General features: G+C 46.2%; 1 protein-coding gene across 1 annotated transcript in view; it reads right to left on the reverse strand.

The window, feature by feature from the left end:
* The window catches only part of znf423 (zinc finger protein 423), a 127,811-nt gene that overhangs the window by 82,934 nt on the left and 31,419 nt on the right, over positions 1-13,458 (reverse strand). The gene's annotated exons all lie outside the window — the stretch shown is intronic.

Consider the following 13,458-nt stretch of genomic DNA (forward strand, 5'->3'; position numbering starts at 1 on the left):
CGATGTCGAGATATAAACTCTTTCCTTTACAAACACCTTTCACTGCAGGTGCAGCTCATTTCCTTCCTGACACACAGCAACAAATCGCTTACCTGCACAAGCCGCACAAAACATGTACAAGAAATATGCATGCCCTCATGATCGCCATGAGTACACACACACAAACACACACTTGACAATGGCTCTCCCTGTGACTTCTCAAAGTGAAGTGAATTCCAATCAGGCACTAAGCAGGACAGCTATTTCTAGGGACAAAGGACAAGGAGAGAAGTGAGGAGGGGTGGAAGGAAAGATGGAGAGGAGGGAGGGAAACAAAGGGTTCTGGTAGCACCCAGGGGAGAAGGCCCAGAGCAGCTGACGTCAGCGTCTGTGTGCTCAGTGTTGAGGTGGGGGAAACGGAGCGCGAGGTTGGCAGAGTTGGTCCTCCCCCCCCCAGGGAGGCCTTGAGGCGTGGAGAGAGTGGAGCATGGCTCCCAGCCCCCACATAACCGGGGGCCCAGACGGAAAGCCTGGCAGAAACAGCAGCTCGCTCGGTGGACACAACACTCGGTTGGTTTGAGGAGACAAACAGACTCCGCCTGACCGCTCTGTTAGTGAAATCTTTAGCTCCGTATAAGACGCGTCCGTGCTCGCTCCTTTCTCTGCGCGTCCATTCTCTCAGGCTCCTCTGCACTCTGCTACACCCCCATCCTACAGCCCCAGCCCTCTCCCCGGAGTTTTGCTTTTCTCTGACATTTGGCTGGACAAAGGCGAGTCACACCTGAGCACTGGGTTAAAACTATTATGGGCCCTCTCCCTGTGGTACACTGCCCTTTGCCACCACTGTCTGTGACTGAAACTCTGTGTGTGTGTGTGTGTGTGTGTGCGCCTGCACACCTGGGTGTACCTTTGTATTAAACTTAGCATACTATGTGTTCAGATTTCCTGCATAGTGTTAGATCAAGGTAAGAAACACGAGGGCAAGGCTGAAGTAATTCATTATAACAACAGAAAAAGAGATAAAGTGTAAATAGGCCATTTTTGTAATATACTGAGTAAGCTGTCACAGTGCAGGCTGCGTAAACCTTTCTAAAAGCTTAGAGTCGGGTATTCCAGGTAAGGAAGGAGAAGTGCAGGTGGAGGCCGAAGGTCCGCTCCGTCTAAGTGACGTGGGACCACGTCTGCAGTTTTTCCTATCTGGAAAAAGAATCAGAGATGCACAGATTTGGTGTTTTTCGGTCCACAATAAGACCAACGGGTACAAATAACCCAAGTTCAACAGCAAAGTACACCTGCAATCACTACGACTCTCCAGTTAAAGAAAAATATTAGAGAGTGGTGTTAATGGAAACCATTAGCTCATTAGCCACAGTAAGCTCTTTTTACAACTGTTACTAACTGTAAGTATCACAGCACTGTCCCTCAGGTGACACCTGTCCTTAGCAAAGCCACCAAACTCACCACAGGTGACTCAAACTGTTGTTGTTTGCCTCTGTCATTCAGGCTGTTGTTTTCACAGAGTTGTGCGTCCACATTGAAAAGGCAGAAAACGCTGACGTTCCAGTCCTGCACATGCGTGAAACACAAGAAGATGCGACCTGCCTCATTTCTGTCTGCCGCTTATTTACTTTCCGGCTCTTTGAAACGTCGCGGCAGAATGTCGAGGAAAAGCACCGAGTTTGTTAAATGGACTCACAATGAGGTGGAGTTGTTGCTGCGAGTAACACAAAAGTACAAAGTTGCAAAAGCGAGTGAGAATTAAAGAATTTGAAGAAAAGCTCTCTGGAGCGCGTGCAGACTGATACTAACTCAAACAAAACAACTGCTGTATAATGCCCTCCGCTATCTTTGTTTAATTAGTCACATGACTGCATCACATGACTAACATGCGTCATCGTTTTCGCTGTCCACACTGCGACGCGAAAGCACCGTCTTCAAATGTATTAGTTTTCGAGAGCGTTTCCAAAACGCTGCGTTTTCCCTCGGGGAGAACAACGCATTAGTGTGGACGTGGTCTCAGTCAGGTTCCAGTTTACATGTAAATGTGTGAAAATTTAGCCACAAATGTAAATGATCCAAAGACGGGGGTCAGTACGGACGGTGGTCCAGTGTCGGACGACACACAGGTGCCCCAGGATGCTGGTCTAATCAAGAAGGGAACATGTGTATTTATGGAAACTCGAAATGACTGGAACCACTTACAATAAAAACAACACGTCATTCTGACAGAGGGCGGGGCTTAAGGTTACACAAGGGTTTTTTCAGCTGCACATTCAAAAAAAACTAAACAATCTGTAAAGCCATCATTCAAAAGCCACCAATAAAACCCTGCCCTCATTTAGAAAGAGTAAAAAGCCTCGATTACCGCTGAAGTGCACACATAGGTGTGAAACCTGAATGAGGACTTGAACAATGCAGCGAACTCCTGCCTTCAAAGTACCAAGTGGAGAAAAACAGCTTCAGTGAAGTGCATAACAAATGTAAAGCATCAAACAGGGTGTGGGAGACGGAGGTGGGGAAAAAGTGAAAGAAAGAGTGGAAAAACAGAGGGAGGGAGGGAGGGAGACAGGGGCTGCTGTGGGGCCAGTCACCACAGGGTGGATGTGTGTGTGTGTGTGTTGGGAGGGCACAGTGGGGAGGTTGGGGGCATGGAGGAAGGGATCAGAGCATTGGGGCCAGCTCCACGGGGAACAGGGATGATGGGGAGAGAATGGAGGAGGCTTGTGGGGGAAGGGAGACAGGGTGAAAGGAAGGGATGTGGTCAGTTTAGAGTTTGAGAACTCAGCAGGGAGGGACGGCAAGTAGGGAGGGAGGGAGGGAGGAAGGAAGGAAAGCAGCGAGACACTGCGGTCTGTGTGCTCTAAGAAAGACTGAGGACAGGAGAGAGGAGAGGAGACACAGGACAAAATGGTCAAATAAAGGGAAAAAAGCAAAAGTGGGGAGAGTGACGGGAGCTGTGGGCTCTTGGGAAGAGAGAAAGAAGCAGCAGCGAGGGAGCCGAGGAAAAAGGTTCCAGGTGTCAGCAGGAGGGGGGGGTCCTGGATCCAGTGGAACGGCCTGTTCCTCATTATCCCGACATCCCCCTCACACACAGCCCCGTGACAACTCTATCCTAACATCCACACATGAAAACATGGAGATACTGCCACACAGTAAACACATGCGTGGATCATGTCAGGTACCTGCTTTCCAAACCAAAACATGATTACACACAAACAAACACACAACGCGCTTCTAAACCCTCAGCTGTGCTCCAGAGGAAAAATAAAATCAATCACACACTCGTGTTTTTGTCTCACCTCCACACTGAGAACGTGGAAACAGTCAAAGTTTGGCCAAATCAAACATGCAGAGTTCCTGCTGTGTGAACGAGGGAGCAGCCTCATATATTTACTGCCTGGTTCATATCCACAGCAGCGTGTGGAGATATCATCACCACCAAGAAAGGAACGAACGTAAGCCAGCTCAAGTAGTGGTGCGAATGTTTCAACTGAGCCTGCTGTCGCCAATGGGGGGTCCAGTTACACAGTTTAACATACTGCTGCAACAGTTACCTCCAAAAGTCACACCCACACCAACCGTAGCATCTACCTGTGGGCCTTTCCCGTGGGAGTGACAGCCAATCACTGCCTTGCTTTCAAGTTTGTCTTGTAACAAAGATCTGAGAGTCATACTCAGGACAGCAGCATCTCTGTGAGTTAAGAGCATCTGACGTACATCTTTGTGCGACAGCATGAGTCCAACACTCCTGTTTAAAGGGGTTAGGGCAGGGTTAGCAGACGCTCGAGAATGAAAAAGACACGGGGAAAGCTAAACTGCCTCGACTGCGGAGAGCCAACAGACGTTATTTATTCAGAGATATGTAAATGTATATTTCTATAATGTTGCTGTGTAAATATTTGATCAATAAACGCACGGAGACACTCAGAGAGAAGCTGCAAAGCCTTTGGCTGAAGAATTCTAATGAACGTTCGGAGACAGAAGCGCTCGTCTCAATTTCCATGCAAAATCAGACGCGCTGGACTATGGATTTAAGCATTTCCATTTTACACACACACACAAATATTTACTCTCTGCAAGATCTACAGACAGTCACACAAGGACAGACAGAGAGGAGAGATGAGAGAGACAGAAGAGGGGAAGAAGAAGGAAGTTACATTTTTAATCGAGTGTTTCTTTTCCTCAGAGCAAAGTAGGGCTGAATACAAGAGGGTGAGCTGGTGCCAACACACACACAACACACTTTCTCGTGTCCTTTGGCAAATTCTTCTTTTTCACTCTTGCATTAAGTAAGAAAAAAGGGAAGAGAGTCAAAGTAGGAGGAGAGGGAGGGGGAGGAGGAAGAGGGGGGAAAGGGGGGAAACGGAGGGAAGAAAAGAGAGAGGGGAAGAGAGAAAACGTCCCCGCAGAGTCTTTCTCCCTTCCTGGAGCGAGCGAGGGCCCCTGCAGCGCCGCCTGTGTAATTTCCAGTGGCAGTGAATACAGGTATTAATAAAAGCCCCATGGGGAAGAGCACACAATATAACCCTACATTTTCAGGCATTATGAAAGGAAGCCCCCAGGGGTCCTCGGGCTCAAATTTCTGAGATGCAGGCATTGTAAAAAGACGCCCCCGGGGGAGGACCCCGCAATAGAAATCTGCTGAATTCAAAGCATTTCCAGAGCCCTGGTGGGAGCCATTACTCCCACTGGAGGGGGAGAGATTTTTTCTTCTTCTCCTCTCTCCTTCCAACCGCTCTCTCTCTTTTTTACCAAACATGTGTTGCTGACATGTTGACAGATTGCTCAGTGAGGTGTTTAGGTGCATGCACAAGGCATGTCTGCTGAGACACGAGCTCCATCCCTCTCTCCCTCCCTCCCTCCCTCCGACTGCAAACCTCTCAGCGCGCCCAAAACTGCTCCCATCCATATTTCATAAAGGAGAAAGTAGGCTGAAAGAGAGAGAGACGGAGGCAGAGAGAGGACGCAAAGAGTTTAGGCAAGAGGGAGAGAGTGAGGGAGAGAGGTGAGGGAAAAAGCGGAAAAAGGGAAGATAAAGAGAGACAAAGTGGGATCAAGGGAGGGGAACGGGAGGAGGAGAGGACAGATAAAGAGAAATAGAGCGATGTAGAGAGTGGGAGAACTCTGCGGTGAAAAACGAACCCTGTGATGAAAAATGACTTCACAACAACCCTTCTCCGTCTCACCCCCTCCCTGCTATCCCTCCCTCTCCCTCTCTGCATGTTGCAGCCCCTCACACCTCCCCCCTTTCTGCTTCTGCCGCTCTCCTCCCTCCATCCCCCTCTCCTCTGGTGCCGGGCTCCTGCTCTCTCCCTGGAAAACCTGAGCGGCAGCCAGCTGTGTCTGTGTGTGCGCTGTGCACTTGTATGTATGCCAAGGGCTTAGCACAGGAATCTTCGGGCCACCCCCGGGTACAGACACACAGAGGGAAGGAAAGGAGGGAGGGAAGAAGGGGGCAGAGGGGCAGAAAGAGAGAAGGGGGGCACATGGCGAAGGACGGGAGGGACGAGTAAAAGACAGGAGGCGAGAAAAAGGGGAAAAGCACATTATTTTTATTTGTTTTGTCAGCCAACAGCAGCTACTGGACAGGAAGTGTCGTCCCAGCGAGCGCCGGTCTGTAATTTTTCCTTACACCCCTCCTATCTGTGATCGGTGGTTTTAATAAGAGCCTCGGCCTCGCAGGTCTCAGCTGCTATCCCGACGACAGACGCGGCGAGGTGCGTGTGCGCCTCTGCGTGTGCGTTTGTGACAGCGGGTGGCGACAGACGGTGAGAGCTTAGTTGTGGGAAGACGTCCCGCGGGAGGCAAACCAGCCACCCAAGGGCCCACGCGCCAACAGACACGCTCTCCCCCCTGCTCCGTGTGCTTCTCCTCTTCTTCCCTTACCCCTCCACCGAGTTTGGCCTCCACGCTCCACCCTCCTCTTCACCTGTCTTCATTCGGTCCCCCGCGACTCCCTCCCAATTCTCTTCTTTTCCTCCCTTATTTCCTTCTTTATCTCCTGCTCCCTCCCAGCTAGACAGGCTCCCTGGAAATCTGTGCTCTCTCCCGCTGAGAGAGGAAAAAGAATAGACCAGAGTGCAGCTGTATGCGCTCAATTACCACAGACCTCACAAATACCTTCAGAACGAATATGCGCAGTATCCCGCTCTCTTCCTGCACGGACGCACACATTCACCATTTTCCACCCACACCGTCTCACCCAGCCACTCGCTGGGTTAATGACTTGCTATTTGTCACTGACAACGGCAGTTTCCACCCCCCGCCTTGACTGACAGCTCCCTCGTTGACTTGGAGCCTACCTTCCCAACACTTCCTCCCTCAAGTGCTTTTTACTGGCATCTTTAACAATCTCTCGCCCTCTTGCACTTCTCACTCACACCTAGCATGAGTGTGGACGTTGTTGACTGTGGGTGAGTGTACGCGCAGATCTGTGTGTGTGTGCCATGTATCGTAACAGACAGTGGCCTTCGTAGCCATTTGAATCTCTAAACACATCACACTGACTGATCCTGGAATGCTGCGGCCTGCGAGACAGCTTTTGGGTTTCCTTAATAGGATGTGGGTGTCTGCTTGTGTCTGTGTGTTCATGTGGCAGAGGAAGGCCAGAGAATGTTCTCCATTTGATCTGTAGGAGGCTTTTTTTCTGCTCCTCTTCTCCTCGGGGAGCCTCTGCTCCACATTCTGACTCCTACCGAGACCCATCAACACTCCCCCGGCTCACGCTCTCAGTCTGTCCCTCTCGCACCGTACTGCACACACACATGCACTAAAAGCAGCAGACACACATCACACATAAAAATATCACACGCTGTATACACCGCGGCCAGTCAGCTCACCCAGAGCCACTAAGGCGTGTGGGAGAGTTGAGAATATAAAGCAGCACCGTGCACTTAAATAAAACGGTGTTACACAAATGTGACAAACTGAGCATTAACGACGTCAGTACAACTACGTGTGCGTTAACCATTTGATTACAGGGCACGCTGGAAGAAGCACACACACGCATCTTATTCACAATTCAAACAGCAGAGCCGTCACAGAAGCTTAATGCTGCAGTGGAACAGAATAACAACACTATTGTAATCGAGGCACGTAATCTCTATCACACACACACAACCAGCTGAGCTATCAGGCTCATGCACATTAATGTGGCATTACACTGACCAGATGTGTGGGGTCTGTGGGTATGTGCGTGTTTGAGTGGGTGAATACACATTTATGTGTCATTGATCTGTGCCACTGTGTGCGCGCGCGTGTGTGTTTGTCCAATTTCCACTCAAATTAATGGCGCCTCTTTATAGGCCTTCTGCTAGAGTGGCACTGAATTACTTGGTGCTTCACTCTCGCACCTGGGACCCATTCAGTGTTACAGCAGCAGCTAGCTGCTAACCTGGGACCCATTTGCAACAAAAGTATAGTTAGCATTACAGATACCAGTGTGTGTGTGTGTGTGTGTGTGTGTGTGTGTGTGTGTGTGTGTGTGTGTGTGTGGAGAACTCAGGACTAACTAACCACTGCTCTCAAGCTACAAATCGAGACTCACAAATGTCGACAAAATAATCCTCAGTAACTGATACTGAAAATATAACTAATGTAACTGAGACTGGCACTAAAATCTGAAAAGTTTAAATATTATGTGACAGAGATTTAGAGACGCAGCAGACAGAACAGAGTGAGTTTGGATTTGTGGGAGGATGACATCATTAAATAGTGGCCTAAGTTTTCATTTACGTCTATTGCACAGGGTAAAAGGACTTCACATAAGAACAACAGAGTAGTAATGGAGGGAGGCCTTATTTCAGGTTATGTGCCATGCTAAAGCTAATGCGTTATCCCTACTATGCAAACTCACCACTTCCTGTTACCATTTCAGAGTAAAAATCTGCTGCATGTTAATGAGTAGAAAACCTTTGTTTTTGTTTTTTTAAACACAACATTTTGTGAAACATCGAAGAGTCCAGAGGTAGAAAAGTCAAATTTGATGACGTGTAGGCGAGGCCTTTAAATGTTTATAGTGACCGTTCGTTTTGGGAGACCCAACATTTAATTCTGTAAATGTTTTATTTGAGGAAATACAGTAATAAGAGTTCTACCAAGAATGTAAATGCTTTGAGAAATTTGCAGGACTATGGCTGATTTTTTAAAAATCTTCTTTAAATTTGAGTTTTTCTTTTCCTGGTTATGAACTTCAGCACAAAGTCCACTAAAGCTAAAATTTTATTCCTACAAGACATGAAACCCTCTATCAAGAGTGTTCAGGGTTAATGAGGAGCTATGTCACGTATCCCATAATTTCTCAACAATATTTTGGGGTGAACGGGAGATTAATACTGAAAAGCCAATTTTGGATTTAGTCTTCTGTGTTTTGAGCTTTTTCTTTTTTCTGTCACATAGCGTCACCTCTCAGTAACTTTTTCCCATGCTGATTCAAAGCTAACAGCGAGCTAGCATCATAGCTAGCTACTCCTGGCAAGATGGTCCCATCGGTCACCCTCAACCAAGATGGCCGATATCTGAGTCGCTTGGTTTCTGCTCAGAGACAAACATCAAACTACATCAAACTTCAGAATGCACGAACACATTACCTCACTCATGCAGATTCAGAGTGGCGTTTGTTTATTCCCAGCAGTCTTTGCTTCATATATGTGTGCGTGTGTGAGTCCATGCTTCGACTCCCCCGGGCCTCCACCAGAGAATTCAAAAGGACTCCTTATTCTTCATTTAGCCTTCTCCTCAATAATAACCACAGAGCTGTGGTCCCACCACGAACTTCATACGTACTCCCTTCTGCATGCTCACGTGTACGCACACATAAGACAAATAAACATGTACAGCTTTACACACGATGACACACCAACACGGAGTAACCCACATGCACAAAACCCTGCACACATCCCACCGAGCCGTGGGATTACTGTGCAATCTCAACCGCTCTTTCTCCGGGGAAAAACATGTTTTTTTATTTCATTTCATTTCTTTCGACTGCGCTACCTCTCACCCTCCCCCCTTCCTCCCTCAGCTTTCTCACTCAGCAACATGTAGCCCTCCCCAGACTCCTCTGCTGAAATCACAGGCCACATCCCGTGCTCCGACAGCAGCTCTGAGCTGCTGGCCCTGTGATGATCTGAGTGTGCACTCTGTGTGTCTGTGAACTGACATGGACATGTAAAGGAAGGGGTCTTCAACTTTTGAGTTTTTAAGTGAATGTCAGTGTAATATTAATGTAACTAAACAATCCGGGCTTTAAGTCTGACATCATTAGCCGTTCCCGGGTCCAAACTCCACTTCAGGTCCCAAAGTCAAACGAACACTGCAGCATCACTGAGAGTTACAAACTCTCTAAATTATTTCACCTTAATAAAATCATCAGCGTTGCTGCTTTACCAGGTGTAACAATTAAGGCATCCATCAAAACAGGATTTATGAAGTTTAACAGAGTTAGAAGTTAGCAGGAAGTTAGCTCGCTAGCTTCCACCTAAACATGATATAGCATGTTCTGACTGAGAGATTTCTGAGAAAATTCAAACGTACAGCTCTGTTATCACTTCCAGCATAAATGAAGACAGAAAACTAAACAGCAGTGACGTTTGTAGGGTTACTGAAGTTGGGCTAGCTGCTATATAATGATGTGCTACGTGATCGCTAGCTACACAGCTATGTTAGCATAACATAAACACAGTGAAGCTGGAGGATGAACGCCAACTTTTTCCACTCAATAAAAGTTAACGTGAAGGTTCCTGATGGTTAGAGACAAATGCAATCGCATGGCAGGATGCTGTAAAAGGACCAAACTTCAGTCAGGAGAACAACTGAGATAATCCATCCACAATACGAGGTTAGTCATTAACATACTGCTGCATGGGCTGGGCTGCAGTTACATCGTAAGGGTTTAAACACTGAGCTTTAAAGTGAACAGTGGCAATCCGGTTGTTCAGTGATGACGTGACGAATCCTACTTCCGGGTCTAAAGTAGTCTGCGTTTAATATGGCTTTTGTGTTGTTAACATGTTTAATGTTTTGTATTTCCTTCTATTTGATCTCTGATCACTGTTGACCTCCCTCGGCTTTTATTACCACTAATCATTTATTTAAGCTCAGTTTTTAAAACCTTAGGATGTAACTACAGCCCAGCCCATGCAGCAGTATATGAATGACTAACCTCGTATTGTGGATGGATTATCTCAGTTGTTCTCCTGGCTGAAGTTTGGTCCTTTTAGAGAGAAATAAAATGAGCCGCAAAATGTAAAAGCAAAATTTCCCCGCCTGGGCTGCCTTGCGCCTCTGTCTGTTTCAACGTGTGACCCCGCCCCTCCCTCGGCCAGTCGGCTATGAGTGCGCTAGCATACCTGGAGGTTGCTGTTTTAATGAGTGTTTGATGGAAAACGACAAGAGCGGAGTTTGCGCTCTCCAGTCGCATGATAGGTGAGTCCTAGTAAATAATTTTCCGTGTACGTTACACATGCCATTTTTTTATTATTAATTATGATTATTATTTTGCTATCAAACTCGCTGGAGAAATGATTGAAATGCACTGAGTGTGATGCAGTATGGCAGTGCTATTATGGAATATGCTGTGAACTTAGCTAACATTACTTAGCAGTGATATGAGTTAATTTACTCAAGTGAAAGCTTTAAACATTAGCCTGATACATAACTAGCCAACTTAAGGCTTTCTGGTTAACCCTCTGGGGTCGACGGACCCAGAGTCTCCATTTCAACTTGGGTCGAAGGTGCAGACTTCATACTATATACCAGTGTTTAAATTGTGTTGATAGGCCACGTAAAACCGATGTTTGTTTGTTTTTAATAAAACAGTGGCGTTTACTCCGGGAAGAAACGGTTAAAACGGAGTTTCTAAGGAGAGCGCTAGCAGACACGCTTTGCTTGTGAGTGAAAAAAGAAAAAACACTCCTTCCCTATTGGTGGAAAAATGTACCATGTTGACCAATCAAAAAATGATATGGCAACATGTGACATCTGGTTGTTTGGGAAGGGGGGGAAGTTTTAGGAGTGAGCGAAAGAGAGAGAGAGTTTTGATACGTGAGAGATTTGTGACGTTTGCCATGTTTGGAGTCTCAAGTTAGTGTGTTGTCTTGTGTAGTTAGTGTGTTGTCTTGTGTAGTTAGTGTGTTGTCTTGTGTAGTTAGTGTGCTGTCTTGTGTAGTTAGTGTGTTGTCTTGTGTAGTTAGTGTGTTGTCTTGTGTAGTTAGTGTGCTGTCTTGTGTAGTTAGTGTGTTGTCTTGTGTAGTTAGTGTGCTGTCTTGTGTAGTTAGTGTGTTGTTTTGTTTTGTGTGTCAGTTCTACTCGTGATGGTCACAGTTGCTGCCTTAAAGCCACCAAAGGCAGGTTGCAGTGTAAACGCTGACACAGCTGCTGTCAGACCTGCAGGTTTATCCCTGTGCTGTTCTCATCTGTTACAGTGACACAAACTATTTTTTGGAGTTGCATAAATAATTTGTGTGTCTTCTTATTTGATGCAGAACAGCTGATTGTTCTGTACATAGTTTTAAATGGTTATATGAAAAACTTCTGAGCCTTGGCTGCATTTTTAGGTAAATAGTACCAAATAACTTTGTTGTTTGCAAAACTTGTGCATATTTTTAAAAATGTACAATTTCTCTTTGCATTTCAAGTTATGACAATGATTCGTTAAACGTGCCTGTGGTTTGTACAGTCAAAAATATCACTTTCTAGTTGTATTTTACATTTTGTCTGAATTTAGATAAATTGTGCTGACAGTTTGTCAAAATGAGAAAATAACAGTTTTTAAAGGTGAAATATGAGGCCAAATCAAAAGTAGTCAGAAACGGCCAGTTACACCCTGGACCCCAGAGGGTTACAGGCTAAAAGCAAAGTTGTCACCAAGTACTGTTTATATTTGTGTGTATTGCTGCAGCTTTTTTAAGCATTAACTTGGTGCCTTTGGGTGAAATAATGGTAATATGACTGATCCATATGGTCACTTGTTTCTGTGCTACCAAAGTTCCCCGGCTTTCATTCAAACTGTGTTTGTGGTCAGCACCGACACATTAAACTACTTAAACAGTATAAATGTCTTCAAGCTCACACTGAGGCCTGTGGGGCACAATCAGTGGGGCATTTGTTTTTTCAACAGGAGAAGAATATCTAACAAGTTGATTTGTTCACATTTTCACATCTTAATTTTTAAGTGAAATGTGCATTTTGAGTTTATACACGATGTATGTAAGGCGACCGTTTCCTTCTGCAGTATTTTTGTGTGGTGCGTTTTTCTATTTCTTAACAAAAGGGGAAAAAGGTGTGTAAGCTCACCTAGGATGATTTGTTTTCATTTTCACATGGTCTTACTGAGGTGATGCGAATTGAAACATGCAGTCTATTTTTTTTGGCGAGGGGGGGGGGGGGGGGGGGGGCATGAGCTGGAAAAGCTTGAAAAGGGACCTTGAAAGTGCTTAAAAAGTGCTTGAATTTGACCCTGAAAAAGGCGTATGAACCCTGAGATTAAATCGAACAAGACACAAAACATGTTAAAAACACAACAGCCTTAATAAACAGCAGTTTGGACCTGGAAGCAGGATTGATACGTCATCACTTAAAGACCGGACAGAGTCAGCTGTGACCAGCGTGGATGAATCTCCTGCCGTTTACAGTGAAACCTTCATATTGAGCTCCACGTCTTGAGCTCATCCCCACAGAGCAGGAGGGGGGACGGGAACCTCTGCCGTGCGTTTGCCTCGTGTTCTCCTACATTTTTGTTATGACGCCACACTAACAAAAGTCAACGTAAAACACTGATTTTGTATTACTACAACTTCATAACCTGCATGTGAGACAAAGCACTACATGAAATTCTAGTGGGACGTCAAACCAGCGGGTGAATAAGAGGTGGATGAAGCGGGGCTCTCACCATCTACATTACACACTCTGTAGAAACACCATCTTTACCCGTTTAAACAAAGCCCTCCGCCCCCCTCCCTGCTCCTTCATCCCCCCTATCAAAAGTAAACACACATACCCGCAGACACCGAGGGGAGACTGCCTCGCAGTAGCGAGAAGTAAGTGTGCGTTTGTGTGTCGGCTTGTTCAGGGACTGTTTGGATTAATCTGTAGGAACCAGATGCCCCCGCTGTGTTCCTTTCAGTCCCTCCATTAATTACACCGTTACTAATAACGGCCTTTGTGTGTGTGGTGTGTGTGTGTCCATCCCTGTGGGACACATGCTATGGTAGGTGTGATTCCTATAGCTATAGGCATTCAGAGAACAGTGCAGGACCCGTGTCACTAAGGCAGTCCAGTGATTCTTCATGATACAGCTTAAGTGTTTGATGTTAATCTGAAAGCACGCCACCTTCCCTGCTGGAAACCACGCGGCACTTTTAACTGTAGATATGTTGATGCAATATGATAAATGAGCTTTAATTAGGTCCTGATTGACAAGATATTGAGGATTAAGTGCACCATGTACGGGTATCGATGACATATCACTGACTGTTTTAT

The sequence above is a fragment of the Diplotaxodon limnothrissa genome, linkage group LG7, assembly GCF_057381915.1.
Source record: "Diplotaxodon limnothrissa isolate DT_005_m linkage group LG7, D_limnothrissa_male_GT1.1, whole genome shotgun sequence".
NCBI classification, from domain to species: Eukaryota; Metazoa; Chordata; class Actinopteri; order Cichliformes; family Cichlidae; genus Diplotaxodon; species Diplotaxodon limnothrissa.